The sequence below is a fragment of the Heterocephalus glaber genome, unplaced genomic scaffold (assembly GCF_053883595.1).
Source record: "Heterocephalus glaber isolate CG9 unplaced genomic scaffold, H.glaber_assembly_v1.0 deba00001195, whole genome shotgun sequence".
Classification (NCBI taxonomy): Eukaryota; Metazoa; Chordata; class Mammalia; order Rodentia; family Bathyergidae; genus Heterocephalus; species Heterocephalus glaber.
This window is the reverse complement of record NW_028258212.1, coordinates 243,469-262,740: the sequence shown is the minus strand read 5'-3', so window position 1 is coordinate 262,740 and position 19,272 is coordinate 243,469. Positions and strand designations below refer to the sequence as shown.

Below are 19,272 nucleotides of genomic sequence, written 5' to 3'. Positions count from 1 at the left end.
ATATCGGAATCTATGGGACACAATGAAAGCAGTTTTACGAGGGAAATTCATAGCAGTGAAAACACATATTAGGAAAACAGAACAAGCCCAATTAAACAACCTGATGCTGAACCTCAAGCTTCTAGAAAAAGAAGAGAAGGACAAACCCAAAGCTCATACAAGGGAGGAAATTATAAAGATCAGAGGAGAAATCAATGCAACGGAGACTAAGAGAATGATACAAAAAATTAATGAATCCAAGAGTTGGTTCTTTGAAAGAATCAACAAAATTGACAAACCTTTAGCCAACCTTGTCAGAAAAAGGAAAGAAAAGGCCCAAATCCATGCAATTAGGAATGAAAAGGGTGAAATGACAACAGACCCAGCAGGAACCCAGAGGATCATCAATACCTACTTCCAGAACCTATACGCCAATAAGATGGACAACACAGAAGAAATGGACAGATTCCTAGATACATATGAATTACCAAAGTTGAACGAAGAAGACCTAAAAATTCTGAACAACCCAATATCCACCAATGAAATGGAAAATGTAATTAAAAACTTATCAACTAAGAAAAGCCCAGGCCCTGATGGCTTCACTGCTGAATTCTACAAGACATTTAGAGAGGAACTGCTACCACTTCTGTTTAAACTCTTCAGTGAAATTGAAAGGGAAGCAATACTCCCAAATTCATTCCTGGAAGCAAGCATCACCTTGATCACCAAAGCAGAGAAAGACCCAACTGAAAAAGAGAACTATAGGCCAATCTCACTAATGAACATAGATGCAAAAATCCTTAATAAGATACTGGCAAACAGAATGCAGAAGATCATCAAGAAGATCATCCACCCTGATCAAGTGGGATTCATCCCAGGGATGCAGGGATGGTTCAATATACAAAAATCAATTAATATGATACACTATATCAATAGAGCCAAGGACAAAAACCATATGATTATCTCCATAGAAGCAGAAAAAGCATTTGACCAAATCCAGCATGCATTTATGATAAAAACCCTACAAAAAATTGGAATAGATGGTCTCTACCTCAAACTGATAGAAGCCATCTATGAAAAACCAACAGCCAATATCATACTAAATGGCCAAAAACTGAAATCCTTCACACTCAAATCAGGAGCAAGACAAGGATGTCCACGATCACCACTCTTGTTCAATATAGTTCTGGAAACATTAGCCATGGCAATTAGACAAGAGAAAGAAATAAAAGGAATAAAGATAGGTAATGAAGAAGTCAAATTGTCATTATTTGCAGATGACATGATACTCTATATAGAAGACCCCAAGAACTCCACCAAAAGTCTTCTAGACTTAATAACCAAATTCAGTCAAGTAGCTGGTTACAAGCTCAACACACAAAAATCAATAGCTTTCCTCTATACCAATGACAGACTCACTGAGAGAGAAATAGGGCAAATAATTCCTTTCACAATAGCATCCAAAAAACTGAAATACCTAGGAATCATCCTAACAAAAGAAATCAAAGACCTCTTCTCTGAAAACTATGGCACTCTGAAAAGAGAGATTGAAGATGATATCAGAAAATGGACAGACATCCCCTGCTCCTGGGTAGGAAGGTTAATGTAGTGAAAATGGCCATACTTCCAAATCTGCTATGTAGATTTAATGCAATTCCAATTGAGATCCCAGCAGCATACTTCATAGACCTTGAGAAAACAATCCAAAAATTCATTTGGAACAAGAAGAGATGGAGAATAGCAAAAGCAATTCTAGGTAACAGAGACATGGCAAGGGGTATCACAATCCCCAACCTGCAACTCTACTACAAAGCTACTGTGATAAAAACAGCATGGTACTGGCAAAGAAACAGACTCGAGGACCAGTGGAACAGATTAGAAGATGCAGAAACAAGGCCAGACACACTCAGCCATCTCATCTTCAATAAAGGAGCCAAACACCCTCACTGGAGGAAAGATAGCCTCTTTAATAAATGGTGTTGGAAAAATTGGGCTTCAACTTGCCAAAGATTAAAACTAGACCTATATCTCTCACCATGCACTAAACTAAAATCAAAATAGATTAAAGATCTAAATATTAAAATAGAAACTCTGAACCAGTTGGAACAGAGGTTAGGTAGAACCCTTGAAGACATCGGTGTAGGAAAAGATTTTATGAACAAAACCTCAGTTGCTTGTGAACTAACACAAACAATCAACAAATGGGATCTCTTCTTATTAAAAAGCTTCTGCACAGCAAGAGAAACCACCAGCAGTGTGAAGAGACAACCCACAATGTGGGAAAAAATCTTCACCTGCTCTTCCTCAGACAAAGGTCTACTATCTCGAATCTATAAAGAACTTAAAAAGATCAGACCTCCCAAATTGAAAGACCCAATCCAAAAATGGGCATCTGAAATGAACAGTCATTTCTCAGACAAAGAAGTAGAAATAGCAAATAAATACATGAAAAAACGTTCAACATCACTGGTCATTCGAGAGATGCATATGAAAACAACACTGAGATTCCATCTCACTCCAGAAAGAATGTCTGCTATCATGAAATCAACCAATAACAAATGCTGGCAGGTCTGTGGGGAAAGAGGAACCCTGCTCCACTGCTGGTGGGAGTGTAGACTGGTGCAAGCACTGTGGAAATCAGTATGGAGATACCTCAAAGAACTAGGACTGGAAGTCCCATTTGACCCCACTATTCCACTACTGGGGATCTTCCCCAAAGAATTAAAAGAATCATACCACAGTGATATATGTGCACCCATGTTCATAGCAGCGCAGTTTGTAATAGCTAATAGTTGGAAACAGCCCAAATGCCCATCAACTGGAGACTGGATAACGAAAACGTGGTTTTTTTATAAAATGGAGTACTACTCAGCCATCAAAAATGAGAAATCAGAGACATTGATAGCTAAGTGGATGCACATTGAGGCAATACTCTTAAGTGAAATAAATAGGACACACATGTGTAAATACCAAATAGTTTCTCTGGTGTGAGAAACTGAAAGTGTAAATAAGGACTAAATGTATAATAGGTAATGTGAAATAGGAAGAAAAGGGGCAAAGTGGAAGGAAGTGGGAGGGCTAGGGGAAAAGATAGAAGGGAATGGGATTAATATGAGAAAATGGAAAAATAGGAACAAAATCTTTGTAAATAGGGAGGGCTGGAGGGGTTGAAGGGAGGGCTGGGCAAGGGTGAAAAATCAGAACCAAGAGAGACTATGTAAAGGTGCAAATTTGCAATGATGAATGTCATTATATTGTATACCTAAAATGTACCAATGATTAGAATGAATAATCGATAATGTAAAATAGGAAGAAAAGGTCCAAAGGGGTAGGGGTAGTGGGAGGGGCAGGGGAAAGGAAAGAAGGGAAAGGAAAAATGATGAGAAATGGAAAAAATGGAAATAAAGTCTTTGTACATAGGGAAGGGTGGAGGGCGTGAAGGGAGGGCAAGGAATGGGGAAAAAATAAGAACCAAGATGCATTATATAAATGTACAATTCCCAATGAGAAATGTAATTGTGTTGTATACCTACAATGTACCAATAAAAGAATTTAATACAAAAAAAAAAACAAAAGAAGCATGTACAATGTGTGCCATGCCTCAATTGCTGGTGGATTGGGTGGTTGGCTTGATTACTCATTCTTACAAACAGCATGTCCTTTTGCCTGTTAATTTCCAAGGAGGTGGAAAGCCATAGGTGATCAGATCATAGTCCTAATACTACTAGCACAGGACAACACAATGTCAAAGGAGAAGAAAGCAAATGCAGTTTTTAATTCCCAAAGGAAAGAATATTGACTTGTTCTTGGGGCAGAGCTATGGTAGAGAGAATTTGAGAAGTCTTTTCAGCGAATGCGATGCCTAAGTTATTCCTGAAAAGATGAATAGCATTTCCCAGGCAGATTCATCTCAGTTAAAAGCACATTCACAGAAGGCTCATGTTGCAAAAGAACAAGCCATGACCAGGATATGCAGAAAGTCAAGTGTAGTAGAGGTTTCAGGTAAAGGTTACAGGTGAGGGCAAAAAGTGAGCCCAAATTTGTGAGCTAAGACACAGCCAGCCTCAAGAATGGGTTTGTGAGCCACCTTAAGGAGTCTGGTTCTCACTCAAGACCATGTGGATCTTGAAAGGTTTGGAGCAAGAAGAGCAGGGTGGAGGTGAGCAGAGATGTGGTAGGTGCCTACTAAAGTGTCTGCTCAGACGACAGCGGGTTCTTGTCTGAATAGGGCCATGACACACAGGAGCCTTGTGCATTGGAGGTCATCCTACTCTGCTCTTCAAGCCAATTGATCCAAGGGTGTACGTCTGACCCTAACCAATCCAGGTGGAGAGGAAGTGCTTTGGCTTGGTTAGGTTTGATTTTTGCACTAGAAGTCACCTGTATTGCACTGAATTCAGCACCAAAAATAGTATTGAATGAAATGGGATTTTAACTAAAGCTGCCTTAATAGGAAAACTAAATTTGAGAATCTGTCCATGCTAGACTGTACACGATGTTTTAGTTTTTGATTGTGGAACTGTGACCTGGAGTTGTATGACAGGGTTATTGTTTAGCAGACACTTGCATTGGAGACAGGTATACTTTTTCACTGGACATCGACTATTCCATCTTAGTGTACATTGTGCAATTGTGCATTCTTCCTAAGCAAAACTTAACTTGTAAAAAAAGAGGAAAAAGAAAGAATGCAGAAGGAGGTCCAACTTCTTGCCAGTGATGGATGCTTTCCACTGCAGGTTATGCCCTAGCTCTCAACTCCCTGAGAGCTCCCACACTGGCTTTTGGCCTCATCAACTCCATTTGTGGTGGACAATTTGATATAACCCTGGGCTTTGAGTTTTGGAATGGTTTCCAGTCCACTTCATGGTGATCTTGGTTGGTGAGAGTTTATCAGATACTGCTTTTGGAATCCGACAAAACACCAGGGAGCGAGCAGGAGAAACATATGGGAATGTGGATGCTGAGAATTCAAGTGAGTCTGAACAGGAGTGTCCAGGGGCACGTAAGTGCACAGGGATGCAGGAGACCCTGCACATGAATATCCAAAGCCATGTGGGTGCTCAGGGACCTGAGGACCTTGCATGTCAGTACCCGAGGGTGTGTAATGAGGGAGTTGTAGGTGAATCCATGGTGCAGAGCTCTGCTCAGTGGGATCACCAAAGCTTCTGGCAAAGTCCATAATACTAAGCCCTTGCTAATGTTGGGTTCTGTATTCCTTGGAAATCACAGTCAGTGAACAATTGCTGTTTCCAATCAGATCAGTGTGGAGATGGATTGGGGAAAGTCCATTTGGGCTGGCTTTGTATGGGTCATGCCAGATGCCTGTGGGATTAAATAGCTGTACAAAGATCTGTCTGCATATACAAGAAACAAGGGCTCTGTGTATAAACACACATCCAGTTTTCAATTATCTTAGACAGAATTGTGGCCCAGCAGATGCAAGTTATTTATCCTCACATTAGATTGTATTAGATAAACTCCCATAGTTATGGAGAGGTGAAGCCTGCATGTGGAAGCCAATACCCAGGTCTGAGCACCTGCTTAGCACTTCCCAGCCCTGTGATGGAAACCTTCTTGTTCTGCAATTTCTTCATCTGTTAGAGGTGATGGCACCTACTTCAAATTGGGCTTTGAAGGTTAAAGTCATTAACAGATTTTTTAAAATTTTATTTCATTAGTAGATGTTTGTAGTACATGCCTTTTATAATCATTTTGAAGGGTTGGTACATGTATACAATGCAGCTGGTTTCTTTTGTTAAATTATCCTTTACTCCCTCTCTCTTCCTCCCCCTCTACTTCTCCTGTCCCCTTTTTCATTCTTGTTGATGTTAATCTTAGTTTATGTTTATGGCATATAATGTCCACTTTCACTGAGGTTATTAGGACCTCGTACCTGGCAAATCTTCACAAATACCATACGAAACCTCTCATCTGAGTAAGGCAATGTACAAACTAAGAGAAAAATAAGGGAAGGACAGGTCAAGACAAGGGGCTGGATCTCTTGCAGATGGGTAGGGCTCCAGGGGACCAAGGCCAGGGTCAAGGGGAAGGAATGAGGAAACAGGTGGACTGAAGATGCTAATTTTAATAAAGCTTAAATTTATCATTTTTCTTGTGATTTGTGCTTTTGTGTTCTATCAAAGAATTTTTTTTGTCTAACCCAAAATCACAAAGTTTTTTCCTCTATATTTTATTTTTGAGTTTATTTAAGCCTATAACTCAAATGGATTTCTGCATGGGGACAAGGTAAGGATTAAGAAGAGTTTATTTTCTTTTGTTTCATGACATTGATGTTCTATCGTCACTGGTTGAACATACTATCATTTCTTTTTTTTTTTTTTGGTACCGGGGATCAAACTCGGGACCTTGCACTTGTGAGGCAGGGGGCATAACCACTGAGCTAAATCCCCGGCCCCATACTATTATTTCTTGATTACTTATCTTAAAGTTTTTGTGGAAATTCAGTTGATCCTCATTGACTCCACAGACCTACTTGTTCCCCTGATTGCACATTGTCAGCCTGCTTCAGCCCTGAAGTGAGACTTGACATCAGACTGAGACCCATCCATGCTCTTTGGAAGACCATGTTAGGTCGTGGAAGACACCACAGCCCTGGAGATAATGTGTGCAAGGTACACACATGTCCCAGGTCTTGGCAATCCTTGTCTTTGCTGAGCCTCCATGGTTTAGATTAATATTTGGCATAGTGTCTGAAGAAGCCAGAGACAATTCCAGATCTAGAAAACATCCTCCTCCTCCAGAGAAGATTGTTTTTGTTTTCTTACACAACAAGGCTAAGGGTCTGATCACCTTCATGATGATTTTAACAAGATGCTCATATGTATCCTTCTTTATTAACTTTGATGTAGCTCATCCATGACCTTGCCTATTGTGCTGAATTGTTATTCTTCCTTTTGATTATATTTGTTATTATGTATGTGTTGTGTGTGTGTGTGTGTACAATTTTGCCTCACTTACTTTTAATACTTTTTTCTAAGACAATATTTAATGATATAAACATCCTCTAGTGTATACTTTCTATGCACTAATATTTTCTAAACATTTTTAATACTTCATATAAATTCTTCTTTCATGCACATTACTAAGAAAGTGTGCTCACTTTTGCAAAATGGGGATCTTTTTGTCATTGACATCTAAGCTAATTTATCTGTTATTGGAGGATGTGCCCTAAATGATAATAAGCCTTTGAATTTTTTTGAGAATTTCCTCAATGGCATAGCACATAGTTAATCTTAAAAATCATCTCACCCTGGAAAGGAGTACAAATTCTCTAATTTTGGGGTGTAATATATCCTTTAGATCAATGAATTATCTGTGCTGTTCGAGTCATCTACATATTTAATGTGCTTCAAATTATGTAGATGTTCAACATTATTACTAATCAGGAAAAACAATCATATACATAATGAAGTATTATTTTATCCTTGTTTCATTGGAAATTATTTTAAAAACTGAATAGAGCACAGTTACAATGACTCTTTTCTTCACTGAATTCATGTGAATTGGTGAAACTATGCTGGAAAATAGTTCATTACTTTCCACTACTATAACACAACATATGAGCAAAGGGTCGCTTGGTTCAGTTTTAGAGGTTTCAGTCTGTGGTCCTCTGCTCCCAATGCCTTTGGGTATATGAAGCAGCTCATCATGGCAGGAGCACATGAGGAGCAATACTGCCCACCTCGTGGTGGCTGGAAAGTAAAAAAGAGAGAGAGAGGCAGCATGAGATAGGCATCCAACACTCGACAGAGTCCAATGTAGATATTTGTGTTGCCCACAATTTCACTTTTTGTGTATTAGTAAGCAATTTTTTCACACAATAAAGCTCACGGCAATGCTATTTACATCAATTCTAAAAGCAATCCAGAGTATATAGAAGAGTGTGAAGAAACTTGCATGTTTATGCAAAGAAGTGTAAACAAACTAGAGAGATACTCAAAAGAAGCCTTAATTATGTAGAATTAAATGCAAAAAATGGGCGCAAGTTGTTATATGCAATATCATACGATTTTCATAAAGTAAAAAAGTACAAATGCAAAATACAACTTTAAGTGTCACATACAAAGGCAGGAAAACTACAACTGGCACCCTTGCCCATGGGACCTTCAACCACCAAAGGGTTGAAAATACCTGGAAAAAATTATGTCTGCCTGAACACTCACAGACCTTTCTTGTCATTATTCCCTAAACAGTATGGTCTACAAGCCACACACACAACATTCACATGGTAGCAGGTCTTGTACATAACCTGGAGATGTCTTAAAACACACAGGGCAGTGTGCATGGAGCCCTGCACATTCAAAAAGGACTTCATTCCATGCTCCTAGGGCAGAGAAGGTGAGCCGCACAGGTGCTAGAAGCACCCCCCATGACGTGGAAATGAGAAGACATGTAAACAAGCCTCAAAAACAGACTTCCAGATCACTGACAGCAACCCCAAAGGAAAACGAGATGGAACAGTCTGATGATACTCAACCACCTGGACTCCCTGAACTGGCAACAAAAGAGGATCTGGAAAAAAATGAAATCAGAAATAATCTCTCAGATAACAGCAAAAATTGTGCCCATAGTGCAAGACATGATTAAAAAATCTAGAGAGGACACAGATTAAAAAATAGAGGATCTGAGGAACATGATGGAATCCCAACAAAGGAAACAAATGGAATTCATAAAACAGATGCAAACAGATTTCCAGGAGATTAAAAACTCCATCAAAAGTCTACGCAGCAGAATGAGCCAATGTGAGGACAAAATTTCAGATATAGAAGATAAGATTGCAATCAGTGACCAGGAAAAGAAAAATAGCTTTAAAATTGTAAGGGATCACGAGAAATCAATCCAGCAGCTGCTAGATGATGCAAAGAAGAATAACATAAGACTGATTGGAGCCAATGAAGAAACAGGAGAGAGTGCAGATGACATTAAAAAACTGTTCACAGAAGTGATGGCAGAAAACTTCCTAAGGAGGGGAAAAGAACTTGACATACAGATATGTGAGGCATATAGGACTCCAGCTAGCCTTGATAAAAAAATCTACATATGGGCATATAATAGGATTCCAGAAACCCAACAAAAGAACAAAATTCCACAAGCAGTGAGAGAAAAGAAACAAATCACATACAAAGGAAAGCCCATCATAATCACAGCAGACTTCTCAATGCAAACCCTCAAGTCTAGAAGAGCTTGGAGTGATGTATTTCAAGCCCTAAAGGAAAACAACCTTCAACCCAGATTGATGTTCCCTGCAAAATTATCTTTCAAAATTGATGGAGAAATAGGATACTTTCATGATAAAGAGCCCCTCAGGAACTTCATGAATACCAAACCAGCACTCCAAAAAATTTTAGATGATATCCTAGGAAAAGACAATGAGGATCACAACCCCAGGAAGCCCAGCAAAATGAATCCATTGCACATGACAAATTAAACACAAAGGGGGAGAATCCAACAAAAAGAAAAAGTCATGACAAGGCTTTTAAAACTTTTCACTTCATCTCCCTAATGATTGTATAATTACATCTTGTTATTGTACTGATTAGTATTTTTCTGATTCTAGTGTTGCACACCTTTGCTTGTGCTGTACTGGCTATTTATCATCTTGTGTCTACTTTTTAATTGGGTTGTCTATTAATGAGCTGTAAGAGTTCTTTATATATTCTGATCATAGGTTATATGCATTGGAAATATGGTCTGTTTAAGGACTACTTTTCATTTTAATGATGTCATTTAAAGTTCTAAATTTTGATGGAATCTCATTTATCAATTTTTTTCTTTCATACATCATGTTTTTTGTATCCTAGAAAGTTCTCGCCTACCCTAAATTCATAAACATTTTCCCTTATAATTTCTTCTTAAAGTTTTATACTTTTAGGCTTTCATATTTAGGTTCATAGATCCTTTCAAGTTATTTTCATGTATGGAAATAAAGGGCTGAGGTTAATTTTTTATATATGGATACGAGGTGTTCTAGTGCCATTTGCTGAAAACACTATCTCTTCCTCGGCTCTTGAATTGAGTTCATATTCTATAAAATGCTAATGTTAAATAATCTTTCAAAACTCAGTGGACATATATGTGTGGTTCTATTTCTAGATTCTCTGTTTTATTTAAATGATCTATATGTCTTTCCTTACACCAACACTACCTTGGTTACTGTAGCTTTAGAAGAAGTCTTAAAATTAGGTACTAAACATCGTCCAACACTGTTTTTTTTTTTCTTTTTCTTTTTACTTTTCTAGGTCCTTTGTACTCCTACATAACTTTTAAATTTCAATATCCAATTCTTCATTTATAGCAAGTATACATAGACCTGAATTTTTATATAGACCTTGTGTTTTCTAGTCCTGCTAAATTCGAATACAAATTCTAGGAGCTCCTAGAGATTTCTTAGTATTTTCTCTGTAGATGATAATTTCATCTACATATAAAGATTTTACTTCTACCTTGCCAATCCTATCCTAATTGTGTCATTGTATTGCCAGACTATTTTGGTTTGGGCCTATGTTTCAAAGTTTAATGGACAGATAAAGAGTAAGCATATCTGCCCTTGTTCCCCACCTTAAGGAGAAAGCATTGTATCTTCTCCATTCATATAAGGTGTTCTCACTGGAAGTATGGAGTACATGACTTTAATCTGTTGAGAATGTTCTGTTCTACTTCTAGTCTCCTGATAGCTTTTACCATGAACAGCTGTGGAATTTGGTCCAATACTTGTTCTGAAACTACTGACAGGATCCTATGGCTTTTTCCTTTCCTCTATTAAAATGATGACTTTTGGGGGTGGATCTTCCAATGCTGAACCAACACTGTCATCCCTATAATAAAACCACTTTCTACATCCTGCCAGATCTGACTTCTAAGACTTTGTTTTGTTAAACAAATTTCTATCTATGTTTGTACTTTTTTCTTCTGTTATCTTTATCTAGTTTGAGGATTAGCACAATGTTGATTTCCTAAAATGAGGAAAGAAGTGTTCCTTCTTTTTTCTGCTTTAAATGTTTGATATAATTTATCAGTTAAAATGTATATAAGCCTGTTGTTGTCACATAGGTAGGTTTTCAAGCTAGGAATATATTTTCTTTAATAGGTGCTATTCAAATTTTATATTTCCTCCAGAGTTAGTTTCATTAATTTGTCTTCTAAGGTACTTCTTAGAAGTTGTCAAATTTATTTCAAAAAAGATTTTTGTAATATGCTTTCTATATCTTTTTAAATTCTGGAAAATCTGTGGTAATGTCTCCTAGGTCTTGATATTGTAATTTTAAAAATGTATAATTGATATTGTGTAATAGGAAGAAAAGGTCTAAAGGAGCAGGAGAAGTGGGAGGGGTAGGAGAAAGGAAAGAAGGGAAAGAAAAAATATGAGAAAAGGAAAAAAATGGAAACAAAGTCTTTGCAAATAGGGAAGGGTGGAGGGGGTGAAGGGAGGGCAGGGAAAGGGGAAAAAAATAAGAACCAAGATACTCATGTAATAGTACAAGATCCCAGTGATGTATGTAAATGTATTTTATACCTAAAATGCACCAATAAACTTAATGGGGAAAAAAAAGAAAAGGATTTCACCGCATACCTGGAAATCACTAGGATGCTTGAGTCATATGGTCCTGTATATAAGACGGCCCAGTGTGGGCCCTGAGACTAATGCTCCATGGACACAGAAGGACCAGTATATGTGGAGGGAAGCAGCTCAGGGACCAGCAGAGGTGGCCGCAGGGGCAGCAGGATGCCCAGGCCCCAATCCCGTGCTGACCGGGCCCCTAGACAGTGGAGCTGGCTGTATGGCCACATGGGGTCTGAGAACATTGTTTGTGGTGCTTGCCCAGCTTTGGGATGGTAATCAAGCAGCTGCTGACATCTGGGTTAATTCATTCCTTTTGCTATTTTATTTCCTCCACTGGAAATGTGCAGCCAGTTCTCTGTATTAAAACTCTATCCTTGGAAGTGCGTGGGAAAGTCCGTTCTTCTGGATTAGATATTTTCTACACAACAGATGTGAAAAGACAGAGAAATTCTCACCTAACAATTATTCGTGAGGAGAGATGGTGAGTCCTAGACCTGCCAAAAAGGAAAGGAGACTTAAGAAGAATGGTCATCCAGGCTGACAGGCACCCCTGGATCCTGACCCCCCCCCCCCCACTCCATGTCACTCCTGCACAGAAAAACATCTTCCACACTGATCAGTGATCGAAATGTCTGAATGGGAAACAAAAAAGTAGTGCAATATTTAATTAAGTAACTTTTAGACATTGGAATATATAAGAACATATTAAACAAGACCCATCCAAGCAAATAACTACACAAGAAATTTCAGAATTTTTATATTAAAATTCCAAGCTTTGTTCATCAAGGGACACTTTAAGTGAAGCAAAGTTATAAACAAGGAGACAATTTTGTAATATGCGAAACTGACAAAGGACCTGCACAGGAAATGTCTGGGAAGGCCTCTAACCTATAGAAGAATACATAACCACATATTTTATAAAGGGGAAAAGGTGTGAACATCTTTTCACAGAGAGGAATCGAATTGGCAGTGCACATAAGGAGAGAGACCACTATGCCTTCAGTCCAGGCCCTCCCGGGCATCCCGGTCAGGCACATTCTGCCTGCAGGTTTCAGAGTGACCCTAATTCAGCTCCACTCAACCTGTCCTGGGTCCAACAGGGCAGATTTAAATTTTGTCAAAAAATTATATCTTCCAACAAGTTTGAATCCTAGCAAACATTACCAGGGACAGTACACCTTCTTTTCACCCCACACTTTTATTTACTGAGGGTGGGGCTTCCTAACACATGCTCATTGTTATTTCCATGAAGCTGTGTGATTTACGTTACTTCTTACTGAATGACGCTGTCAGAGGGAGCAGTTCTGCTCTAGGAGGCACAGAAAAGCATGGAAAGTGATGACAGCAGCAGAGGGTGCATCTGCCCTAGGACTCTTGAAGCCAAACCCCTGCATGAGAGGCAGGTCCCTGGCCTGGACCATGTGCAGCTCCTGGCACAAACAGGAGCTTGCTGCGGTGCCACACAGAGCTGCGATGGGCAAAGTCCTCCCTGGTATGCCCAGGTGGTCCTCTTGGAAGCTCCTCTTGCTCCTTCCTGAGTCCTGTGCTGGCATCAGACAGAAAGGTTCAGGGCCCTGTCCCTGAGGGCCACCTCCCCTGACATGATTGCCCTTCTAGGAGCGGCAGCCTGTGACACACCTGCTGTCTTTGTGCTGAAGCTTAGGTGGAACTAGGTCCCTGGCATTAGTCCCTTCCTTCCTTCCCTCATGTGGTGCATTCTGGCAGTTGCTCAATAAACATTGTCTGAGTTTTTAGCACAAGCTATGCCCAAACCTGGCCAAGGGCAGATTCTGTGGCAGCATAAACCTCTCCAAACTTCCACTTCACCAAACCTAGAAAGACCCACCCCACCGAACCTCCACGGAAGCCACAGCAGGCCCAGCAGCCCCAGATCCCCCCAAGAGCTGGTGAGCAGAGAGTTCTCCCTGCCAGTGCACAAGATCCCAGCACAGGGCCATCACCCCCAGGAACTCTCATCTGTGCCCCACAACCAGGTGGCGGGAGATGCCAGGCCCTCCTGGTGCTCACTCACACACACTTTGATGCTTAGAAGAATCCTTTTCAGAGATGTTTGTGTGCTTGTGCGAGGGGCTCTGGGTTTAATAAAAGCCTGTGCAACAGCCAAACTAGCAAAACATAAGAGCCCACAAATATGCAGCTTGGCTCCCAGGGTTTTCTTGTGATTTTCAGTTCCTTGTTGATTGAGATGTTACAGAGACTGAAGCTGACTGTGAGGGGCGGCCATGCACAGCGGCAAGCCCTAATTTGGTTTCAGCACCCTGGAGTAACAGCCTCTCTGTGCCATGGACTGCGCATAGCACCCCAAACTCCCTCAATCCTGCTTGCTCCCCAAAGAGAGGGCCATAGCAGTGCTGAGCAGGCACATAAATCAAGATCAGGCTCTTCAGGTTTCAATCTTGTTGCTAAATACACCCGACTTGCATTTGCTGCTTGGACGCAGGTCCTGGAACCAGGTGCCTCGGACCTCTCTCTCCTTCCCAGCCTTCCCACAGTGACACTTGGTCCCTCCCAGCAATGTCACACCAGCCCCTCTGATTGCCCATCTCTGACTCCCTCCCTGTCCTGGCTCACTGATCTTCCCTGGGTGCTCAACATCCTCCTTGTAGCCAGGGCCTCTTCCTATGCCTTACCCTTTCCACCCTGCTTCTTGCAATTCCTTTATTTTTCTAACACAAGCTCTGCTTCCTCCTTTCTTGCCCTTAAAGGGTACAGTGAGGTGCTGGCTGACCCAGGGCTGTGGGCGGAGCTGGACCCTATGACAGGTGGGGAGCAGGGAATGTCCCCAAGAAGAGGGTGCCGGACAGTGACATCACCACACAGACACAGGGTGCATGCTAGCAGTTGTCTGAATGTAAGACTTTAAGGAGGAAAAAATATGTAAAATTGATTTTAGCAAAGATTTTCTGCATGCTCTCCTATGTCATATCTGTGCTGTCTTCCAGAGGATGTGGGATAAGGAGCTAGATCCTGTCCCATGGTATGGGGACAGGAGCCGATGCTGCTGTGGTGGAGATGCCAGGCATACCGGGCTACTTTGTTCCCTGTCCTCTCCTCCTTTCCCCTCTCTTCTCTTCTCTTCCCCTCCCCTCCCTTCCCTTCTTCTTCCCTCTATCCCTCTCTCTTCCCTTCCTTCCTTCTCTTCTTCCTTTGCTTGATTTCTCTTTCTTTCCTTCCTTCTGTACGTTTCAGGAGGCAGCAGTGAGGAGCTGGGTAAGGCTGCAGCCGTTTCCCTCCTGTGACCCCAATTTTGGACCAGAGATGTGGACCAGCCGTTCTACTTCCCTGCTGAGCTTCTTGCATGCTCTGCTTTTTGGACAAATCCCTCTGCTTCTCTATACCCCTGGCTCTTCATGCGTTAGAGGAGGATGATGAATGTCTCCTTCTGCTGTCACCGTGAGGGCTGGATAACACGAGAGATGGTAACTGTTTCTTAAACTGCAGAGCAATTACATTTTAATTGATTTATAATTTGTTAGACTGCTTCTTCTGAAGTCTGCTGAGCTAAAGTGTTTTGTAGAGCACATTTTTAAGAGGGTCACTGCAGCTGTTGCTTTGTTTGAGCCTCAAGAATCTGCTCTGCACACGACCTCACCCTGGTCTGGGCTTGGCTCTGGCATGTCCCTGCCGTGTGGTGCTGCCTTGGCCCTTGGCTAACAGGAGGAGGTACGCTGAGGGCAGTGTGGGACAGGGACCACTGCCAAAGCCATCTGCTCCCAGAAGTCAGGGGCCACAGACTCTAAAATCTGCTTCTTATTTTTTGAGCTAAGAAGTTTCAGAAAATAAGCTTCTCTCTTTTTTGATGTGATGCCTGAAGGAGAAATAATAATAAAACAATATGGGAGGGGGGAAGGTTATCTGCTACGTGATATTCTCCCTGCTCTTGCTGCTTCTATTCCTAGAAAAGAGAAATTGAAAACTGCAGGGAAGTGCTGGCAGAGGACCAGCCTGTTGGGTTTGTTCCTGATCTGCGTGGCACAGATTTCTCTCCTGGAGGAGGAAGGCAACACCAGCCTGCTGCTGTCTTCAGACAGCACGGAAGGAGGATAGTGACATTTATTAGGTGCCCGCCGCAGGTGGGGACCATGCACAACACCTCCCAGAAAGCTGCACTAAGTCCTGAGCAGTGCAGTGATGACCGAGGCACTGAGGCCCGTATGGGACATCCGTGTATCTCACTTTATCAAACGCATCTTCCTGATCTGGAAGTTACAAAAGAAGCCCAAATCCCAGGCTCCAAGTTCCCAGCCCCTTCCCCCAGACCACAGCTGGGCAAAGCCTTCAGGACCCTCACAGGGCATCCCCCGGGCTTTGGAGCTGGTGATGTCCACAGAGAGGACACTGTCTGTGCTGGGCAGCTCGAATTACTGCAAGGAATGCAGGGAGGAGGAGAAGTGTGCGTGGGCTCCCTGGTCTGGAGGGTTCAGTCTGTCATGGTTGGCCCCAGGGTTTTGACCTATGGAGGCTACACATGGTGCAGCAAAGCTATTCACCTCATGGGGGAGCCAGAGAGAGAGGCGGGGCTGGGGCTTGCGATCCCAAGAGACACACAGTGAGCAGACACTGCTGCTTCCCAAGAGTGCCACACTGGGCACCACGCGTCCAACACATGGGCCTTCAAGAGCACGCATATCCAAGCTTTAGCACTAGTGACATCTTCAGTTCTCCCCTGAAGACCCAGCTTTCAGAGAAGGAAAACAAGGCTATGCTGAAGATTCAGCGGTCTTCCTTCCTGGGAGGATCACTGGAGCCACAACGTAGAGGCTTTCCTCTCCTCTTCCTAGTCTCCGAAGAACGGAAGAGGAAGTGCTTGGGAGTCTGTCAAAGGCCCCACCTCACCCAAAACAGTCTGAGGAAGAGAGGTCCTTTTCCCTTCCCAGGGCAGGCCAGGCCCACCTCACCTGTCACCATGCCCACCCACCAGGCTCACTGGTGGGAAAGGGGCTCACACAGCTTTCTGCTATGGAGAGATGAGGGGTCCCCTCGGCCCTGGCCTCACCCTGGGCATCGACTCTGCATTTCTTATCTTTCCCCACACTTAGGCTGATTGTACTTGGTATTTTAATTAAAGCGCTTAATATTAATTTAGCATTTTGATGGAAGTAGGAAAGGTGATGAAGTCCATATAACAAAGAGTTGCATGGTGAAAATGGGATTTGTCAAACCTAAGATAGGGTTGACTGTGAGGTAGATCACTAAGAAAGGAAAAATGCCAGCCCTTAAACCATGGCAAACTGTTGATTGTAAAAATATCCCTATTTCAGAGAATTTAAAATGTGAAATAAAGTCATTGCTAAGAATGACAAAATATGGAGAGTTGAATACTTTGGAAAAACTATGAAGAACTGGCAATTGCTTGATTCAAAAAAATATACAATTGGTACTCACATATACTCTGACCCAATAATTAAAGCTGAGGATATGTGTTCAAGAGGCAATGCTTATATATGCTTCATATGAGACACTTTCGAGAATGTGCTTAACAGTACTGTTTATAATAGCAGAAATACAGACCAAACCCAGCATCTGTAAGTAGAAAGGAGGATGAGCAAATGTGGCAATATTCACAGAATAGAATATTTCACAGCACTCAAAATGAATAAACAATAACAGCGAGAGTTTGAGTGAATTTTAAGAATTACTACCAATAATAGTAACCTCTAAAACTATGCATAGGAAGATACCTTCATATAAAGTTGAAAATAATTTAAACAAAATTACGTACATATTTTTGAAATATCTATTGATGCCATAAAACTAAGTAAAAATAAAAGTAGTAAAAAAGGGATGTGATATTCAGAATGTGGTTAAATGGGATTGGAGGAAGCAGGGAGATAGGGGAAAAAAATTCAGTTAAATGCAGATTAACTTCAAAAGCATTAAAGGGTGGTCATATGAGTGCATTACACTAGATGGTATAATCAGTGCATTATATTATAAAATAAATACTATGTTTTATAGTTATAAAATTACCCTATAAAATAAATAAAGACTAACCTGAGCTGCAGAAAGTCATGAAGTGATCCAGGGAGACCATGTGTTTAGGACCAGGAATGACAAGATGCAATTCCACGCAATGATTTCTATGTAACATGTTCTAATATGTTCGTTTAATGTTCACTCAATGCTTGGCCTTACATAGGCCAAGTAGATCTCTAAGTGCCAGTATGAGATAATTGTATCTGAAGTGGCTGTCTTTTAATTAATTCATACAGTTTTTAAAAAGATTGTCAATACAGTCCCTCTCAGATGTGTTGTGAAATCCCCACTCACACAAAGTTTGCCACTGATGAACAGAAGTTCTCAAATTTCAATATATATTGATTTGTCACATTTTTTTTTATAATCAGTGGTGTTTGTATCTTTTTTAGATACAAAAAATCTTCCTTTATCCCAAGATCTCAAATACATGCCACCTTCTCAAACGGCTTTATTAATTTACCTCCCACACCCTCACTTGGAGCTGAAATCCCCATAGATGCCCATGCTGGGTGACAGGACACCCACACGTTCCCAGTAGGTTTCCTGTGCATCCAGCACCTTTCCCCAGGACCCCTATTTCCTCTGGAGAACATCTGTGCCCCCCACATCAATACAAGTGAGTTGGGCTCTGCACCCTGTACCCCTGTCCCTGTTCGGTTTGTTTTTAGGACCAACAATAAATTTATATAAATATCTCATATCTGAGAGCATGTGTTTTCAACTTTATTTCCTTCAAAATTATTGTGATTATTCTAGATTCTGTGCATTTCTGGATGACTTTAGAAACCATCTGTCAATTTACTCCTGTACCAGCACAATGGGGATAATAAAAATAACCTGACATTTTCTACAATAAACACAATATGCCCTTTTATTTATTTATTCAATTTCTTCTGTAAAGATTTTTGTTTTAGTGAAGTTACGTATTTTTATTCATTCTTAACTATTTGATATTTTTGGTGTTATTATGAATTATATTTTTAAAATTTGATTTTGTCCTTTTATGGTTGTAGATACATAAAAAGACAATTCATTTCTGTGTATACCCTTATCCCCAAAGATCTTACTGAATTTACTTACTGATTGTAACAGACTTGCTAAATTTCCTTGACCCTTTTACGTAAACAAGATTGCATTTTCTGCAAGTAGCACCTCTTGTTTTGTTGTCAGTTCTCAGCAGCTTCTGACTCTGGCTTGGTGGCTCCAGAGCACTGTCCAGCACCGGTGGTTTGTCCAGCAGCAACTGCTCCTGCCTGGTATGAAATGCCTACTACACAGACGCTGCCTGATGAAGCAGATTCCCCTCTGTCTCAGCATGTTTATCACTGATAAATGCTGCAGGACCATCTCTGCCGCCATCCGGGTGATCCTCTGATCTTTCTCCTCCTCCCACTGAAGCGATAGATTGCATCCCAGCTGTGGATCCACAGTTCTCTTTGCTGGGATGTGCCATCTTTACAGAGCTGGTTTGGCTTTACTCATGTTTAAGGAAGGATTTGTGCTCCTAAGTGGCTGTGATGAGGGGTCTGTAGTCTCCCCTCACGAAGCCCTATGCTGGCTTCTGAGAGGCTGGGCTGCCTCCCTCTGTCTCCTCCTCTCTCTATGGAGAGCCCTATACATGATTCTCACATTTCCTCTTCCCTGTCTGGAAGGAAGCGCAGGTGGTGTCCTCAGTGCCAGGGTGTTCTTTACAGAAAGGTGGATTCAATTTC

At 41.2% G+C, this 19,272-nt stretch overlaps 1 long non-coding RNA gene across 3 annotated transcripts in view; it reads left to right on the top strand.

Annotated features, from left to right (window-relative positions):
* Window positions 1–19,272, top strand: part of LOC101707140 (uncharacterized) — a 73,478-nt gene that overhangs the window by 35,986 nt on the left and 18,220 nt on the right. For 2 of the 3 annotated variants that reach the window (XR_015451130.1, XR_015451129.1), the window contains exon 3: window positions 14,771–15,000. This is a non-coding gene — a long non-coding RNA (uncharacterized LOC101707140). Of the gene's footprint in view, window positions 1–14,770; window positions 15,001–15,480; window positions 18,561–19,272 lie in introns of those variants that run through there. The other variant, XR_015451128.1, reaches the window with a different exon arrangement.